The following is a 14409-nucleotide window of genomic DNA, read 5'->3' as shown; positions in this document are numbered from 1 at the left end:
GGGGGGGGGGTCCGCGGTGGGGGGAGGGGGCGCGGTCGCTGTGGGGGCGCGCCAGGGGGAGAGCACACGCGGGGTGGGGGCGATGTGAGAGGTCTGGGATGGTTTGCCCTCCTCTCCCGTGGAGCTGGACCCCCACCCATCTCTCTCCCCCTCCCCTCTTTCTCTGCCTCACGCTCACTGTGTCCCACGCTTGGGCCCCCCCAGCCCCAGCCCTCTCCTTCCAATCCTGATTTCTTCCACTTTCTACCCCCCTCTGTCCCCTCCATGCCTCTCTGGGACAGTTTGTCTCCCAGTGTCTCCGCCTGGCAGAGTCCCCAGGCCCCTCCCAGAAGAAAGGGATGAAGGGGGGGTGGGGAGCAGGTCGGGGGAGCCCGGTAGGCAGCAGTGGCCTGGCAGGGTGCCCCTCGGTGCACCTGCCCCACAGAGAGGAAAAGAACCTTTTCTAACACCTGAAAGGACAGGAAGTTTCCAGACCACAGCGAGGCCTGACTCAGAGGCTCCCGAGAAGGTGGGGCCCCTGGGTGCAGAGGGGGAAGGACAGCCTCTCCCATGGGGAGTGTATGAGAAGGGGACAGGGGAGGCCCAGGTTCCCAGCAAAGCCAGGAGGAGGGCCTAGTGACCTTGGCTTCCAGTTCCCTTCCCTGGACGGAGGACCACCCCAGCACAGGGTTAGACCGGAAGCCTCCCCTGACCCCAAGCTCTCCTGAGCTCTGGGCCACGGGGAGGGAAGGGGAGCTCTCTGTGGCTTCAGAGCTCAGAGCACAGTTGGAGGGGCCACAGGGAGACAGGCTGGCTGTCGGGAACAGCCTTCCCAGTTGCACCTGCCCCGCGGGAACCCAGAGGTTAGTCTAAGCTGTGAGCCTCCCAGCACCCGCTCCAGAGAGTGTCAGCAGAGGGCCATTTGCTTACACCTGGTCTTGGACCAAACGGACCTCTATGCCCGGACTGCCCTAAGAGCCTTTGATTTGTAGTTCAAAAAATTTGTCCTGACATTTACAACTCTCTTGAAGGTACAAGGTTATCCACCTTTCCGAAAGGGAAAACATGTTGGTCAGTCCCTTGACAATTACTGAGTGCCTACTCTGTGCATAATGTCCCCTGCAGTCCCGGGGGCCGTGGACTCATGCAAGGACCAGAATTTAGCGAACACTCTCCACCTCGGTCCTTTCCCTGAATGTCCATTTCTGTCCACCCCCAAGGAAGCCATAAAGAAAAGATGGTCCCACTGTGGGCCAGGGGTGATCTGAGGGCAGAGGGAGCCTGGCACGGAGCCCTGCCACGCTCCAGAAGAAAGGTTTGGACGTGTATGGATTATATTAGCAGAACTGTTTCATCTTCCCAGTTGGAGACTCTGTCCCCATTACACACTAACCCCTCCCCCCAGTTCCTGGCATCCACCCTTCTGCTTTCCGTCTCTGTGAGTCTCATTCCTCCAGGGACCTCACGTGAGGGGGTTCATACAGCATGTCTTTTTGTGGCTGGCTTGTTGCAATGAGCATGACGTCGTCAAGGTTCATCCACGTTGCAGTGGGCGTCTGAATGTCCTTCCTCCTTAAGGCTGAGTAGTACTCCGTTGCGTCGATGGACCCGGTTTTGTTTTATCCCTTCATCCTTGGCGAGATCTTTTAAAATGACTTGCGAACCTAACTGGTCGTCTAAACATAATGGCCCTTGTTTGAATCAGCCAGTGGGTGCCGTCTAGGGGGCGCTGCACTGGGCGTCGTGGGGGACACACGGAAGGGCTGTGAGACCCAGATGTCCTCGCCCTAAGTAGTTCGTGCCGCGCAGTCTGTGCGCACCGTGGCCAGAGCGTACTGAGGCTCAAACAAGATGGAACAGAATTGAGGGGGACATGGTAGGCAGGTGCACTCAGAGCGCATGGGGACTGGGGCAATAGGTTCCAGGCTGAGACAGCGCTGGCAGGACAACATCCCGGCCTCTTCTTCACTTTCGTATGGAGTGTTTCTCCTGAGAGACGGCTTGCTCCCCAGGACCGAAGGGCTGTGTGTCTGGTGTGGGTGGCGGGGGCGGGGGTGGCGGAAGATGCAGGCAGCTCCTCGCGGCACCGCGCGCCTGGAAGGCCAGCTTGGGTCCTGATGTTCCGATGATTGCGATGAAGAGGAGCGTTGGCGCAGCCGCGGGGCTCAAGTCCGTGTTACAGCCGCCTTGCACGCTCTCTTGCTCAGCACTGGTCGCAGTGCGTCCGGGTGATGGGGACAGGGTTTGTAACTCCCGTGTGGGCCCGTGACGGCTGTTGTGTGTGCCACGACCTGATCTGAGAAACTGTTTAAAAAGTCTGATCGAGGGACGAAGGCACTAGGATGCCCATGTTCCACCTTTTGGGTCTGAGGCTGGGAGGGGAACGGTGGGAAAGTTCATCGTGCTGCGGCCCCAGACACAGGTGCCACCACGACAGCTCATCTGTGCTCAGCCTGTGACCTTGGACAGGCCTGTCACGCCAGCTCTCTGAGAGTCATTTCTCCCCAGTGAAATCTGGATATTAATACTGATTATTTTCAGGATCGTCGGTTACGCCAAGCATAAAATGAGAAAACACGAAATGTGACAAATGACAACCTTTGCGAGTATTACTGCGATCTGGGGAGGAGGAGAGGTGGGACAGTGAGGTCCAGACTTTCCCACGCGGCCCAGCTGGGTGGACTCCGTTACTTGGTTTCGTGCCCTCAAATCCCATCTTCCAGGCAATTCTGTGGATATACTGCAGTATTCCATCAGCCTAGAAAATATTTGCATGGATTTAAATACAAGAACAGAGAGCAAAGGAAAAGCCAGCTTTCCAGGAAGCCCCGTAAACAGGCTTTTCTCCTAAGGACAGTTCCCCAGATGCCAGTCCCCACCTGGGCCATGCCTTTCGGGAGGAACACGCCCTGGGCATCGCCCCCTGAACTCTCCGGAGCTCCTCCTGCTCTGTGGGTCAGTGGTTTTAATGGGGTGACTGTTCTCAGGAGGGTAACCTTTTTTGGTCATGATCTGCTCAGGGCTTTGAGGTTCTGATGGTCGCTGTCACATTCGTGTTAGGCCCAGCGCCAAGGAGTAATCGGAGTTGTGTTCCCGCCTCCCCAGACTCGTGTGCTCTCTTCCTGCATCAGCCCCGGGGTCAGGCTCCCGAGACACGTCTGTTGTGGCAGAGCCCCCCACACAGCTGGGGGGGGTCATTGCCAAGTGGCCGATGCTTCTCACTCGTGGCTGAGCCAGAGGGAGGGGCGTGCAGACTGCATACCCCAAAAGAGCTCCTTCCTCCCTGTTGGTTTCTCTTTCGAGGGTGTAGGGTTCCTTCCTGCCCTGCTCCCACTCAGGAATGAGCGGTCCTCGTACACACATGTGGCAGTGACATGGTGGGGCCCCCCACGCTCTGTCCCACGTCCCCCACAGATCCTGGCAGTGCCGCGGGCAACACCCATCACACTTGGCTTTCTACAGTCACCGCCACCCCCTGCTGCGGGCCCCGTCCGCTGGAGGCGAGATCCTTGAGTGGGAAGATCTGTGGTCTCGGAGCCAGGCAGTCAGGGCGTCCACCCCGGCTCTGCAGCGCGCTAGCTGTGTGACCTCAGGGAACTCAGGAAAGTCATCATGGCTCCGAGCCTCAGTTGCACATGTGTAAAATGGGTATAAAAATACCACCCCTACGTTAATGTAGACCACAGTGTTTCCAAATGAAGGTGCCCAGAGGACTTCTGCTTTTAAAGCTGTACTTCTGACTTGGTTCCTTTTGATGGAGGTGGGGAGCGGGAGGGAGGACAGAGTGATGAGTTAAATATGAAACAATATGTACCACACACTATCTTCTAATTTACAAAAAAAGGAAAGGAAAGGAAAGGAAAGGAAAGGAAAGGAAAGGAAAGAGAAAGAAAGAAAGAAAGAAAGAAAGAAAGAAAGAAAGAAAGAAAGAAAGAAAAAAAGAAAGAAAGAAAAAAAGATCAATGAGATGCAGGAATTGGCACACTTTCTCTGTAAAGGTCCAGATAGTAAATATTTTAGGCTTTTTGATCCAGACGGTCGCTGTGGAAACCGCTCGGCTCTGGTCTCGCAGCATGAAAGCAGCTGCAGGCACAAATGAGCACGGCTAGATTGGGCCAAGGGCACAAAACACAGGGTGCAGGATTCACCCTTGACCATAGTTTGCCAACTGCAGAATTGGGGAACTTGACCCAAGAGGAACATTCTTTTCTTTTTTTTTTTTTTAACAATTTCATTTATTTATTAGAGAGCGAAAGAGAGCACGAGCGGTGGGGAGGGGCAGAGGGAGAGGGGGAAGCAGACTCCATGCTGAGAGGGGAGACCAACGTGGGGCTCGATCCCAGGATCCTGGGATCATGACCAAGGGGAAAATTCTTAAAGGACGTGAGCAAACAGAATATGAACATACCAGCCAACGCGCTTCCTTTCTAATGAAATGCATGCAAAGTAACAGCACAGGGGCAAACCATTTTACACCTGTCTCCCTGGCGAAGGTCAAAGGTTGAAGGTCAGCAGGTACTCGTATACCGTGGCTTTGACAGGTATACTTACCAACAGGACATGTGCAGAAACCCTCTGGTCTAGGAATCCTGCTTCAAAGAATCTATCTCACAGATGGAGTGTTTCTGCCTGCTGCTGTTCATTGTAGCCTTGTTTATCACAAGAAAAAGTTTGGAGCCACACAAATGTGCCCCAGGAGTGAGGTCCATCCAATACCGTGGAGTTCTGTGAGGCCATTAATGGCCCAGGCGGGACTCTGGGGGACATCCGAGGAGTTTCTGGAAAAAAACACTAGCACATATAAGAAACTGCCCTCGTAGGGACCTTGGGGAGAGAAGCTTGGCATTTATTTTCTGTTTTGTAGTATTTATTTTGTGTCCTTGTCCTTTTTTCCCCCCTTTTTTTTACCAAGAGCATCTGTTATCTTTATGATGATGAAAACCCCAATGTAGGGGCGCCTGGGTGGCTCAGTGGGTTAAGTGTCTGCCTTTGGCTTGAGCCTTCGTCTCAGGGTCCTGGGATTGAGCCCCACGGCAGGCTCCCTGCTCAGCGGGGAGCCTGCTTCTCCCTCTCCCTCTGCCCCACCCCCTCACTCGTGCATGCACGCTCTCTCTTTCTCTCTCAAATAAATAAATAAAATAAAATTTAAAGAAAACAATAATGTAAAGTCAGGTTAAGAAGAGTGTCTAGGGTTGTCCCCATCTGCAGCTGCCGCCGTCCTAGCTTCCCTGGGTCCCACCTGCCAGCCCCGAGAGCCTGATCTCAGCTGCATCCCAGTAAGAGAAGTCCCAGGGCCCCAGCGCTCCCGTTGAAAGGCAAGACACCTCCCGAATCTGACGTGCACAGCCGCTGAGTGTTTCCATCACCCACGTGGCCAAGCACCCAGATGGAGACACAGGTCCCTTCCAGGCCCCCGAGGTGGGGATGTGTCTCAAGCCCCTGCCCTGTCGCTAACCCCCACCTGCTTTGCCTGTCCTTGAACGTAGATGGAACCTGGGGCATGTTCCCTTTTGCCTCCCACTAGAGACCCGCTCGTGCACCGCCAGGGTTCTCGGAGCGGTGCCATCTGAACCTACCGCACCTTCTTCCCCATCCTGCCGCTGGGAAGCCTCTGCATGTTTGCGCTTCGGGGCTCTTAGGATAAAGCTGCTGTGGACATTCTTGCTGTGGACAGGGAAGCTAGGACGTCTTGGTGGCAATGACCCATTTTTTTTTTTTAATCTGAAGGCGAACAGAAGCCCCACGCCAGCAATACTGAGCTTCCATAAATTGTTGTTTTAGTGGGCGAACGTTGGAATGGAGTACAGCCGTGTCTTACCGACATTAGTGCTTCCTTCCTGGCCTCTGAGTAAGGACTGTGTGATTCATTGAAGTTTCCTAAGAAGAAATGGCCTTTTTTTTTTTTTTAAAGGGATTCGAGTGTAGGTGGTTCAGGGGGACGCGTTCAGTTGAATGGTAGTGATACCTCGCACGGCCTTCCCAGGCTCCAGGCTCCAAGTCTCAGGTGCTTCCCGAAAAGCCCGCGTGTTAACTTCCATCACTCCCGGGCGCCCTAGCCGTCGGTCATCCCTGTCTGTGGACGAAGAGACGGGTGCGCAGAGATCCCCTGTTCCTAGGGGTGTTCTCTGTCTCCACAAGCCCTGTCTCCCGGAGCCCCTCAGGGAGGTTCTGTCGCATGGCTTCTATATTCGGGGAGGTTTTAGGTCCCAGAGGAAAGTGGCCCCAAGTAGGGGAGACTCCCCCCCCCCCCACTACAGCAGAGTATGGGCATTCACAGGGAACGGACCAATCCCTTTCTCCCTTAATGTCACAAAGAACTTCGACACCATGTTGCGTCTTTCTTAACTAATTTTAAAATCCACTTTTTAAGCCCAACCTTCTCTGTCTTGTGGCAGAGTCAGACGAACGGAGCCCAAGAGGCCCTCCTGCCCTGAGCCGGTGGCCACCCACCCTCGTGGGTCTGGGCACATGGCCACTCCCTGCCCCCCTCCAGGCCCCCCCCCAAGTGCCGGAGCCCGCGTCCTCTGTCCAGAGACTCCTCGGGCACCCACATCCTTGCTCTCCTGCCTCATCCACATCTCCCTTCTCTCCAAGAATCATCCCCATCTGCGTACAGAGAGGCTGCAGCTCTACCCGCCTTTGAAGAAAAGAACAGCCCCCCCCGCCCCCCGGCTTGCCTGGCCCCTGCGGCTCCCCGTGGGCCTGGCTCTGGCCTGCCATGCCCCAGTCTGCTGCGCTCCCATAGCAGAGCCCACAGCGGGGACTTACGGTCTCAGTCCTGGAGGCTGGAAGTCCCAGATGAATGTGCGGGCAGGCCGGGGTCTCCGGAGGCCCCTCTCCGGGGCGAGTGGACAGCCGCAGTCTTGCCGTGTCCTCCCGGGGCTTTCCCTCTGTGTGCATTTGCCCCTGCAACTCTGTGTGTGTCCCGTTTCCTCCTCCTACAGGGACACTGGTCCTGCTGGGCTGGGGCTCACTCTAACAGCTTCATTTTTAACTTAACCAGCTCTTTACAGGCCTTACCTCCAACTACAGGTCCCAGGGTTCGGGCTTCAATGTACGAACTCGGGGGATGCCCTTCAGCCCATCAGCTTTAGAGCAGGTCTTTTTGGAAATGTTGTCTGCACTGTCTGTCCCCTGCTCCTCTGCTGCCCTCTGTCTGGACCCCAGCACTCTATTTCAATAGCTCTTATCAAGGTCACTGGTGGGCCCCAAGCAGCTTAGTTCAGGCGTCCATTCTTGGTCCTCCCAGGACCTGACCCCGGCCTTGCGTGACCATCCACCCCATCCTCAGGACATGGCATGGGTCCCACCATACTGACCCCTCTTTCCTACTTCTCTTTTCTGATTCCTCAGTAACCCCCCACCTCAGGGTCAGAGTGCCCGTGCCTCTGCTCCCCGTGCTCTCCTTCCCCAAGTGCTCCCTGTCTCACAACTGCCAGGTCTCTATCTGCTGCTCAGGCCCCCTCCTGAGCTCTAGACGCTAACAGCCAACAGTCTCAACTTATCTACCTGGACGTGGCGCAGATCCAGAATTTCCTGACCCTGCCAGGCGCTCAGGCTACACGCCTCCGGGGGGCTCCTGAGTCCTCTCTGGGAAACAGGAGTGCGTCCCCTTGCTCAGCGCAGGAGTTCCACCTGCTCTGGCGAGGTCATGGAGAATGCTGTTCTTACGCCTCGTTGGCGCATCTGTTTGGGGACGTGCTCACCCAGCAGGTGGAGTATAGCATGGTGTGCCGGAGACACCACCCAGCTCAGAAAAGGGGACTTGGAGTCTGGCCACGAACCCGTCGGGCGGTCTTGGCCAAGTCCCTTCTGCCTTCTGGGCTCGGTTTCCTCCGACGCGGCGCCATCACACAGGACCTGATGGCACCTGGGGTCCTTCTTGAGGGCCAGCTCCTTGCAGCTAGTGATGGCTCACATGAGAAGGACCGGGCTCTGTGCGAGAGTTCTGTGATCGATTGCCCATGTCTGCCGTGGGTGTAAAACTGAAAACTGAACCCTGGTACCTCCGATGAGTCATCTGCGCACTTGCCTGTCATGACCAGGAACCCTCAGAGCCTTAAAAATCCATGATTGCTCCGTGACCTTGAGCACATCACTTCACTGTCCCAAGATTTTGCTTCTTTACAAGCAAGAGGGAGATAAATAACCTCTGTCTCCCTACCACCCAAAATTGCTCCGGGGAGCATATGAGTGAGCAGGTGAAAAATTGCCTTGAAAATAACAGAATATTATATAAATGTGAGGTTTTATTGTCATTAATTGAGCTCTCTAGTCATGAATGCTTGTCAGCCATGCCGTCCTCTGGACCATCTCCTTGGGCTTTGCTTTCCTTTTCTCCCACGCGGGCAAGACCGTGCCGTTTAGATTTCCCTAGTGATGACGAGGAAGGGGATGACTGTGATGTCGGGCGTGGGGCATGATCTCCTGTGCTTGGAAAGATCTCGACATCGTTAACACCAGGGCGGGCGGCTTCCTCTGGGGCCTTACAGGCGGTCAGGGGTGGGCCGTTGCATCGCCAACCATGGTCTGCGCGCCCCCCCATAATGCTTCTGCACAACAGGTGGGGAACAAAAATCTTCCCAAAGTAAATTTTTGTCTCCCTTCAGGGTTCATCCTTATTACCCAGATTCTGGAGTTGCATTAATTCTCCCCTTGGGCAGCTGGGAGTGTTTGGTCCTGCTGCCGAGCACAGCTCTGGTTCATTTCTGGAGTGGGCATCAGTGGAGGACCCACATCTATCTCTTCTGTCACCTGATAAAAGCATCCCTGTCTCCAAATCCACACATCTCCCTTCTTTCACCTTGAATGCTGTTAATGCCCTGTGTTTTCTGCAAAAATCCCAAACAAGAGTCCCCATTTGCAGCCTCCTGTATGCATTAACTTTTCCCTCAGACCCAGGGGAGCCATCTGTTCTTATATTATTTGGTTTAAGCGAAGCTTTGGGGCATTGCTTCTTGCCAGTGGTGTATTCTGAGTCGGATTCATTGGTCGGGCTCTTATTTACTAGGGAGCGTGTTTTATTGTAATGTGATTCATTTCCTCCTGGCTTCATTCTCTGGCCTTTGTCGTGAACAATGTTTGGTGTGGTGTGAAATGAGAAGCATTCAAAACTTTTCTAAGACATAAAGCGTCTTTTTTTCTTTTCTGGTTTGATTTCTTTTTTTCTCTTTTTCTTTCTTTCTTTCTTCCTTTTTCTGGTTAGTGGCAGAAAAATGAAGGACTTGTGTTTCCTGTAGGCCTGGAAACAGTGAATCAGATTTTTGTTTTGTTTAAAACCTGAAAATCTCAGGCAGGAGTTGAAAGTCTCTGGACAGAGCTCAACACCATGTTTAAGGGCGGGGTGATGCCCCTTCCCGACGGGCCATTGCACAGGAGAGGGGGTGGCTACCCACGGAGACTGATTTGAGCGGGACCGGGAGGGTAGCTTGACTCAAACCACCGCCGTGGCACAGTGGGTACTGACGCGTCCCCCCTTGCCTTTCCTGTCCCGAGGGATGTTTTCGTGATTCAACACCTAGTTGTTATTCACAGAAGAAAGACCGTATGTAGTGCATGTGGGCTCTGCCTCCCACCAGCCACGAGACCGTGAACGAGCCACCAAACGTCTCTGCACTTCTCTTCATCTGTAAAATGGGATCACAGCAGTATTAGACAAGATGCCATCTCCAAGGGCCCCGCACCTGCAGTAAGCTCGTCGTTCGGGGACTCACACAGTAAGGGACACGTGCACACTCACGATACAGGTGTATGCTGCTCGTTAGCACGGGGCCCTAGAGCAAGCTCTGGAATTTATCAAGAACAACTTCCTCCTCTACCTTCATGAACCCCCGTACTTGAACCCCCATTACTACTGTTATCCACTTACTCATCCCTCGTGCGAGTCCAGCTCACCATCCCCCCGGGCCCCCTGCTGGGTGCGATGGATTAAAGGCTGAAGAGCTGGAGTCCCAGCCCCAAGCAGCCCGTAGTGTGGTGAGGAGACAGGTGAGTGAGCGCCCAGGGAACATGGAGCTGCAGGAGGGAGCCCCGGGCCTGCCCGAGGAAGCCAGAAAGACTTCCCAGAGCCGATCGGAGCTGAACAGAGTCTGGGAGAATAACAAGGCTTTGCCAGCAGAGACGCGAGGAGGGCCTTCTCAGCAGAGAAGCGGCCTACGCTAAGCCACGGAGGTGCGGTTCGTGTCAGGGTCAGACAAAAAGATGGGGAGGTGTCAGGGCAGAGGGAGGAGACGCCACCAAGAGCCGTGGGACGCCGTGCCAAGGAGGCAGATGCTGTCCTGTGGGCGAGGGCCGGCCCCTGGGATGCTCTGAGCGGGAGCCCCAAGCCAGGAGGGATGTGCAGGTTTGAAAGATCACGAGTGGCAGCAAGGAGAACAGATGGGAGACTCGAGGCAAGAGGCAGCCCCCCCCCCGTCGATGGGACGCAGGCCAGGATTCATTTTACGGTTATTCCAAATAAACTTCCCATTGAAGTGTAACATTCATGCGAGACACGTGGGCGAGCCCGAAGCTCGCAGCCCGGGGGAGGTCACGCAAAGCGCACGTGTCTGAGTCACCAGCACCCAGATCAGGGAACAGAATATGACTGGCTGAAAAATAGTGTCATGAATGATAATAACGACTCTCCGTATGGTAATGATTACTAGTATAGGTGTGTCCCAAATACTGCATGGGACACCGAGGTACTAAACATATATTGCTTGTTTACTCAAAGCACAAATCTCACTGAGTGCCGTGTGTTCGATCTGGCCCCCGAGTGGCCTCGTTTTGCACGTAGCCATACTCTGCACGTAGCACTTGGCCAGCGACGGCCCGTTTTAGGAATATTCCACTTTTGATCTGCACTACCGTTGAAGGCTACTTGGGTTGTTTCTGATTTCTTGCGGTTGGGAATGAGGCTGCTGTGAACATTCTTTTTTTTTTTTTTTTAAGATTTTATTTATTTATTCGACAGAGAGAGACAGCCAGCGAGAGAGGGAACACAAGCAGGGGGAGTGGGAGAGGAAGAAGCAGGCTCATAGCGGAGGAGCCCGATGTGGGACTCGATCCCATAACGCCGGGATCACACCCTGAGCCGAAGGCAGACGCTTAACCGCTGTGCCACCCAGGCGCCCCAAGGCTGCTGTGAACATTCTTTTTTTTTTTTTTTTAAAGATTTTATTTTATTTATGTGACAGAGAGACAGCCAGTGAGAGAGGGAACACAGCAAGGGGAGTGGGAGAGGAAGAAGCAGGCTCCCAGCCGAGGAGCCCGATGCGGGACTCGATCCCGGAACGCCGGGATCACGCCCTGAGCCGAAGGCAGACGCTTTAACGACTGCGCTACCCAGGCGCCCCTGCTGTGAACATTCTTATCCCTATCTTTTGGAGAGTCATGCGTGTGTTTCCACTCCAGAGTGGATCTGCTGAATCATAGAGTACGCCACCAGTCAGCTCTAGTAAATACTGTCAAATCATCCTCCAAGAATGTGCCAGACTACACCCCCATCAGCGACACATGCGGGTTCTAGCTGCCCCACATCTTGGCTCGCACGTCCTATTGTCTGTCTCTTCGTGCTATCCATTCCTAACCGGGTACAGCCAAAGCAAATAATTTTGTGGTTTTCCTTTGCATTTCACTTGTGACTACTTAAGTCGAGTCACTTTTTATGTGCTTATTGGCCATTTTGTATATCATCCTTGATGAAGTGCCCCCTCAGTGTTTAGCTTGTTAATCTCTTAGGTGGGCAGTTTCTTATTGAATTATAGTAGCTCTTTATATATTACAGGCAGGAGTCCTTTGTCAGATGTGTGTATTACTGATATCTTTCTTCAGTTAATGGCTTGCTTTTTCATCTTCCTAACAGAGTCTGCTGATGAATAGAATTTTTTAATTTTAACGTAGTCCAGTTCGTGTGGATTTTTTTCTTATGGCCAATTATTTTTTGAATCCTTTACAAGAAAGATTTGTCTACCCCGAGGCTTATGGCTTCTTCTAAAACCTTTATTGTTTCGTCTTTCACATTTTTAAAAAGATTTTATTTATTTCTTTGAGAGAGAGAAAGAACAAGCTGGGAGAGGGATAGAGGGAAAGGGAGAGCGGGGAGCCTGACTTGGGGCTCGATTCCAGGACCCTGGGATCATGACCGGAGCCAAAGGCAAACGCTTAACCTATGGAGCCAGGCGGGCGCCCCTGAATGGCGTCTTTCACGTTTAGATCTATAATCCCTCTAGAGTGAATTTTTTCCTTTAAAATAAACTTTATTGAAGGATAATTTACACACAATAAAAGGTACCCATTTTAAGTATACAGTCCAGTGTGTTTTGACAAATGTATAGACCCATGTCATGACAACCACAATCAAGATACAGACTGTGTCCATGACCCCGTGAAGTTGCCCCATGTCCCTTCACCACTCAGGCTGTGGTCCGTGAACCTGCAGCATCAGCCTTACCTGGAAGCTGGTTAGAAAATGCAGACTGTCAGGCCGCGCCCCAGACCTGCTGAGTTAGAATCTGCATTTCAACGATATTCCAAGATACTTTGTATGCACATTAAAGGCTTAGAGGCAATCTGAGTTCCTTTGGAGAAAGATGACAAGCCAAAAATGCTGCTTCTATTGTTATAAATAGCATGGCCCGAAGCAGGGAGGGTAAATGATAGATTATCCAGTTTGGGGGAAAAATGAAAGTGAGAAGAAGGACTAAGTCAGTAAGAAGTGTCGAAGTCATTACAGGAGCACCCTCTTTTCCACGGACAGAGTCCTGGCCCCCACCGTGTTGGGGCAGGGCCCCCGGGAGGGGCACGATTTGCCACTGGGGAGCCTCACGGGGCCACTGCGTCCTGCTCTGTGCCCTGGACCAGAATGAAGAAAGCCGTCCTAAGGACCAAGCTCAAAAGAGATTTAATTTGGGGGTTCTTGTTGTCACCTTTTTGACTTTGTTTCAAGTTTAATTTTTATCTTTATCTAATTAAAACATGTATTGGTTTTAAATGTCCAATATTTCCACATGGCTTATGATAAAAAATAGCAGTCCCCCCAGCCCTCACCCTCCCCCACTCTGCCAACATCTTAATCACCTCCTCTTCCCATGGCCCCTCACCGCTCATACCCGGTGCCCTGCCCTATTCTCCAGGGAGTAACCCGCCTTCTCCTGCTGGGCTGGGAAGGGAGTATGGGGGTTAACTGCTCCTTTTCCAGTCTTCAGCCGTGCCTCCTGGTGTCAGCCCTCCCCTGCAGGTCTACCTTCTCTAGCAGAAGGTGCCTCTCTTTCCTGAGCCTTTCTGGGCCCTTCTTGCCAGCCCTTCAACCACGAGGCACTAGGTTACATCTTTCTCTAAGTCTTTAAACATTTTTAAATTATACACTAAATATCTCTTAAAAATTCAAACAAATTGGGGCGCCTGGGTGGCTCAAGTGTCAGCCTTCGGCTCAGGTCATGATCCCGGGGTTCCTGGGATCAAGTCCAATGTCGGGCTCCCTGCTCAGCGGGGAGCCTGCTTCTCCCTCTTCCTCTGCTGCTCCCCTTACTTGTGCTCTCTCACTCTTGCTCTCTCTCAAATAAATAAATAAAATCTTAAAAAAATTAAAACAAGTTTTATATATATATATATATAATAGAGAATACTAGTATACAACATATATTAGAGATTACTAACAAAAAGATCTTGCATTTCAGTCTATGGAATTTTTTTTTTTTTTTACGATTTGTATTTATTTGACAAGGAGTGCACAAGGGGGGTGGGGAGGGGCAGAGGGAGAAGCAAGCTCCCCACTGAGAGAGAGCCCAATGCGGGGCTCAATCCCAGGACCCTGGGATCATGACCTGAGCCAAAGCAGACGCTTAACCGACTGATCTACCCAGGTGCCCCTATGGAATTTATTTTTGTGAATGGTTTGAATCCCTTTAAACGTAGTTCCATGGGCTGTCCCAGCACATCCTTTCCCTCTCATGTGGAGCACCGAGTTTCTCAGGAATCACATCTCCCTCTACCCCGGCTCTCAGTCTGAGCTCACTGGCGTGTTCCTTAGATCTGCTTATCTTTAGTCAAACACATGCTGGACTGTCGTCGTCTTTTGTTTTCTGCCTTCTCAGGTTTTTAAGTGAACATGTCCTGATTCCCTTTTATCTTGTCTCTTAGCTCACAAGTATACTTCTTTAAAGTCTTTTTAAAGAATTTAGAAAATACGTTTTTAACTACCCCAAGTTCCCCTTCAAACTACACTCTATTGCTTCACCTGTAGTATAAGCGTGTGACCACTATTCCCAGTCCTTCTCCGGGAGAACGTTGTCATTCATTTCACCAATCCCTGTGCCAGAATCACCTGATACGCTGTGACTATTAGGGAAAAGCTGCAAACATTGTTACTGTCGTACACCTGCCCCAACTTATAACAGTTCCACTTATGACTTTTCATTTTTCGACTTCACAATGGTGCAAAAGTGGCGT

The 14409-nt window shown here is 52.4% G+C and overlaps 1 protein-coding gene across 4 annotated transcripts in view; it reads left to right on the top strand.

Moving 5' to 3' along the window:
- The window catches only part of CARD11 (caspase recruitment domain family member 11), a 111683-nt gene that overhangs the window by 120 nt on the left and 97154 nt on the right, over nt 1-14409 (top strand). The gene's annotated exons all lie outside the window — the stretch shown is intronic.

Source organism: Ursus maritimus, unplaced genomic scaffold, assembly GCF_017311325.1.
Source record: "Ursus maritimus isolate PB19 unplaced genomic scaffold, ASM1731132v1 scaffold_2, whole genome shotgun sequence".
In the NCBI taxonomy this organism is placed as follows: domain Eukaryota; kingdom Metazoa; phylum Chordata; class Mammalia; order Carnivora; family Ursidae; genus Ursus; species Ursus maritimus.
Note: the sequence above shows the minus strand (reverse complement) of the source record. Positions and strands in the feature narration are given on the sequence as shown.